General features: G+C 52.6%; 1 long non-coding RNA gene across 1 annotated transcript; it reads right to left on the bottom strand.

The window, feature by feature from the left end:
• Positions 1–2,501: 2,501 nt before the first annotated feature.
• LOC103583537 lies at positions 2,502–3,512 on the bottom strand. Its single transcript, XR_549867.1, has 3 exons — positions 3,352–3,512; positions 2,980–3,086; positions 2,502–2,828 (listed from the first exon to the last, which is right to left on the bottom strand). It is a non-coding gene; the product is annotated as an uncharacterized LOC103583537 (long non-coding RNA).
• Between the last annotated feature and the right edge of the window lie 1,338 nt (positions 3,513–4,850).

Here is a 4,850-nt window from a genome sequence, read left to right as displayed (position 1 = left end):
AGGCCTATACAGGTCCATTATCAACGCCTTGAGATGCAAGAACTAAGTGGTGCCTATATACAACTACTTTCACCTTAACAAATGCTGCCTCTGTGAGCTGAACTGGATAGCCAGAGATGGGTAAGAGAGTAACATCCCCACACCACCTAAGACAGGAGGGCCGCCTCTGCTGCAGCCTAATCCTATGACGGGTACCATGTGTGGGATAGATTGGCCCAACCTAAGACAAGCACAGTTCCTGAGAGGTTCTCTTGGCTCAAAAAAATAAAAAAGGGGGACCTGTCCAGAGCCATTAGAGCCTGGCTACCTGCCTGTCCGTAGCCAAAAGAGCCCACCCAGCTATTGCCTTGAGGCCTCAGAGCCTTGTTTGTTGTTATCTTCCGTCCCTCCCCCTCCTGTGCACTATGGGTGTAGGTAACTTTGAAAATTCCCATAGATAATGGGAATTTTCCATTTACTGGAACAACCCACCCTGCGGTTTTCTCAGTAAACCATCTGCTGCTCATTTCCTTATCTGCTGGGTCCCTCCTGCTGTCTATATAAACTGTGACCTTCTGGCTAATAAATGAGACTTGATCAGAATACTGTCTGATCTCCATTTCTCACGTCTCTTGTCCCATCCTATTCCCACTGCCCCCTCCAGGGTATGCGTTGAATATCCCACGGGTTGGGACTGTGATCTGAGAAAATTCATGGATTAATTCCCATTTTTTTGAATTTGCTGATAGTCTATTTGTGACCGAACATGTGGTCTATCCTGGAGAACGTTCCATGTGCTGATGAAAGGAGAGGACCAAATATTCCGAGGTTGTCAGATGGAACGTTCTGTAGATATCAGCCAAGTCATATGGGTCTAAAGTAGCACCTAGATCTCGTGTCAGTCTATTGATTTTTTCACCTAGATGATGATGATCTGTTCCATGTTGGGAGTGGGATGAATAGGACCCCAGAGGTACAGGCAATCAGAGGAAAAACATCCTATCAAAGTAGAAAGCTTCTTCTGCACAGGAAAAGAAACAGGGACCAGGGTGAAACCACAACCAACAGAGTGGGAGAAAATATTTGCAACATACACATCCGACAAAGGATTCCTATCCAGAATATACAAGGAACTCACAGCCAAAAAACAGATGGCCCAAGTAAAAAATGGGCAAAGGAGCAGAACAGGCATCTCTCAAGGGAAGAGATAAAAATGGCCAGCAGACACATGCAAGAAAGGGCACAACATCCACACCCCTCAGGGTTTGGGAAGTGCAAATGTAAACCACTCCAAGATAACATCTCACTCCAGTTCGCAAGGCTAATATCCAGAAAACCGAGAACGATCAATGCCGGCAAGGAGGCAGAGAAACAAGAATTCTCGTAGACCATCGGAAAACGTCACGGAGTTTCCTCAAACGATTTCTTTCTTTCTTTCTTTCTTTCTTTTTTTCCCCCTTTTTGTCTTTTTTTCGTGACTGGCAACGGGATCGCAACCCTCAGTGTTGCACCCACACCGCGCTCAGCCAGTGAGCGGACCGGTCTCTATATGGGATCCGAATCCTCAGCAGGAGCGCCGCCACACTCCCAAGTGCCGCACTCTCCCAAGTGCGCTTCCGGGCCGGCCCCTCAAACGATTTCTGATAGGCCTACCATACGACCCGGCTATTCCACTGCCGTGAATATAGCCGGGGAATGGAAATCATCAGGTTGAAGGGTTACCTGTGCTCCCATGTTTATCGCAGGACCATTTACAGTAGAAAGAGTCAGGCACAGAAAGAGAAGCACCACACGTCTTCACTCACTTATCTGTGACAGCTAAAAACAACCAACCAACCAAAGTAATAAACAGTGGGGGGGGGACGTGAAACAATCACAACAATTCCTTGAACTCTTTAAGACAAGCCAACAGATAGGACATAGATGGGGGAGGGGTAGAGGGAGGGAGGGAGGGGGGAAGCGGAACCGGTAAAGGGACACAGAAAACAACTACACCATATATCTATAGATCGAATTTTTTTTTTTTTGTCCTTTTTGAGACCGGCCGCACCGCGCTCAGCCAGTGAGTGCTGTGAGTGCACCAGTCATCCCTATATAGGCTCCCAGCGCCACACCCTCCTGAGTGCACCACAGGCTCGGCCCTATAGATAGAATTTTTAAAAAATTAAAATAAGTAAAATGAAAAGCAGGGTGGGTGGATGAGTCGAAAGCCTTCCCCCCAACTCTCACTTTGATGAATCCAACCAAACAGATGTCACCGACACCCTGCTCAGTAGTCGTTTTTCGGGGACGAGGGCGACTATGGGTACAAAATGAGCCTCCACGCACAGGGGCTGTTTGGGGGCTGTTTCCACCCCTCCTGGTGTGTGGGTCGAGTCCATCTCTGCGTCCGTGAAATCCGCCCATCCATCCTCACACGACGTTTATCTTGTGTCATCTCAATCGACACCCTCACCGTGGTAGGGCGGCCCCCCCGAATCCAATACCACCCGCCTGATCGACACAGGTACCAGACGCACGTGTTTGCTTTTTCGTTTTATGGACATCTGTCAGGTTTATTTGACGTCTGTACACGTCCCATCTGAGGGAAACCGCCCTCCATTCCCACCCAAAAAGAAACACGCACCAAGCCAAGGTGTACACAGGGGGGGAGGGGCCCCCGGCGACCGTCAGCCCCAAGCAGGAGAGGGCCGGACCAGAGCGTCCAGGGGGCCGGGGCACTCCAGCGAGCGTGCATCGGTTCGGTCCCAGTGGTGCAGTGGCCACCCCTTCCTTGGAAGCAGGGACGCGCAGTCAGCCTCACCCTCTCTGGCGGACGATGGTCAGGGTGACGATGATGGCAAAGTGCCCTGGGGAAGAAAGATCAGAGGAGAGGAAGTATTCAGATTCAGGGTTTCAGACAGAGGGTACAACGTGGGTCCGGGGCCTTCGGGTACCCGGCAGAATGGGAGAAACCGTGAGAGCCCTGATAGGGCACCCCCCCACACTTCCCTAACATACACAATTCGCTTCCGTGAAACCAGTCGCCGTGTGACACGGTAGATAGATGAAGTTCAAATCGCTTAGAAGATGGTGTCGTTTGAAAATCCCCCTCGGCTCTTCAGTGCCTCCCCGGCCCCCAGAAGGAAGTTAAAAGGTAAATATCAGCCCGCCCTCAGAGAAGTTTGAATTTTGTTTGATATCCCCCACCCCTCCGAGCTGCCCCCGAGCAATCGACTGGCTCATTCCAGTTTCCATCAGCAGGTCGCGCTAGGCCTCCCCAAACCCCCTCCTCATGCCAGGAGGGCACACGCGTATGCGTGTGACTATCCGATAATGATAAGCATGTGACTACTTGATACTTTTAAACGTGTGAGCAATGTGAAAGCGTACCTTTGAACAAGACCCCTAAACTTCGGGTCAGGGCTGTTGTCTTCCGAAACTTTCTTGGAGGGACAGTCGCCAACACGCTTACAAATTCTCAACTCGGGCATTTCGGTTCTCATTCTGTGCAGCAGCCTCACAGCAGAGCCAAGCGACATCATGACCTGAACAAAACTAGGAAAGGGAGGAGTCTGAGTGAGCATTGTGCCGTTCGAGAAAATGTTTTCAAGGAAGCAGTGTCACCCCATTTCAGGCACGTCCATCAAATGTCGATCCACAACATGTGATGGGCAAGCAAAGTAAGCCGTACAGCCAGAGCGACGAGAAAAGAAAAAAAGGCCGGCCCATGGCTCACTCGGGAGAGTGCGGTGCTGATAACACCAAGGCCCCGGGTTCGGATCCCATATTGGGATGGCCAGTTCACTCATTGGGTGAGCGTGGTGCTGACAACATCGAGCCAAGGGTTAAGATCCCCTTACTGGTCATCTTTTTTTTTTTCTTTTTTTTTTTGTCTTTTGTCTTTTTCCGTGTCCGGCAATGGATCGCAACCCTCAGTGTTGCCCCCGTACCGGACCAGGGACCGGCAACGGGATCGCAACCCTCAGCATTGCTCCCGCACCTCACTCAGCCAGTGAGCGGGAACCAGTTCGTATGTGGGATCCGAACCCTCGGGCAGGAGCGCCGCCGCGCTACCCAAGCGGTGCACTATCCAGTGCGCCACCGGGCCGGCCCTTTTTAAAAAAAAAAAAAAAAATTTTTTTTTAAAAAAGAAAAGAAAGAAAGGGCCGAGCCCGTGGCACACTCGCGAGAGTGCGGCGCTGGGAGCGCAGCAGCGCTCCGGCCAAGGGTTCGGATCCCATGTAGGGATGACCCGTTCGGTCACAGCGCTCACTGGCTGAGTGCGGTGCGGCCGGACTCAAAAAGGACAAAAAAAAAAAAAAAGAGGAAAAGAAAAGAAAAGAAAAAGAACAGCAATAGTAGCAGCGGCAAGAGCAGCAGCAACAGCAGTGACAACAACAACAAAGAACCAACCAAAGAAAGAAGCAGAAAATGGCGAGCCCTCCGTGGGCCCCCAGGGATCCCGGCTCCACGCCTCAGGGTCCCTCCCGGAGGGTTCAGGCAGCAGCGCTCCACCCCACTCCACCCCACTCCACGCTTTGGCTCCCCTCCGGCACCCCTCCAATCCGTCCAGCTGGTCGACCTCCATCTCGGAGAGAAGAGGAGGGGGAGCGGTGCGCAGGTGCGAAATGAGGGGACCCCCACACGGACGGGACGATGAGACCAACGGCCACACGCCAGGCCGCCAGCACCAACACCTGTGCCGGGGGACAACCCCCCCATAAGCCCCCCAGGCAGGATGGGAAAGAGGAGGTGGGAAGTCGGAAGGGGCGCACGCTCCCCTCCCCCCCTTGGTCCACCCCGACTCCCGCGAAAAACCCACGTGGGACGAGACCCGCCAGCCGCCACGGTGCGGCACCGGGACGGTGGGGCACGGGGGCGGGATGTCG

The sequence above is a fragment of the Galeopterus variegatus genome, unplaced genomic scaffold (assembly GCF_000696425.1).
Source record: "Galeopterus variegatus unplaced genomic scaffold, G_variegatus-3.0.2 Scaffold24036, whole genome shotgun sequence".
NCBI lineage: Eukaryota > Metazoa > Chordata > Mammalia > Dermoptera > Cynocephalidae > Galeopterus > Galeopterus variegatus.
The sequence above is the reverse complement of the archived record's forward strand: the minus strand, read 5'-3'. Positions and strand labels throughout refer to the sequence as shown.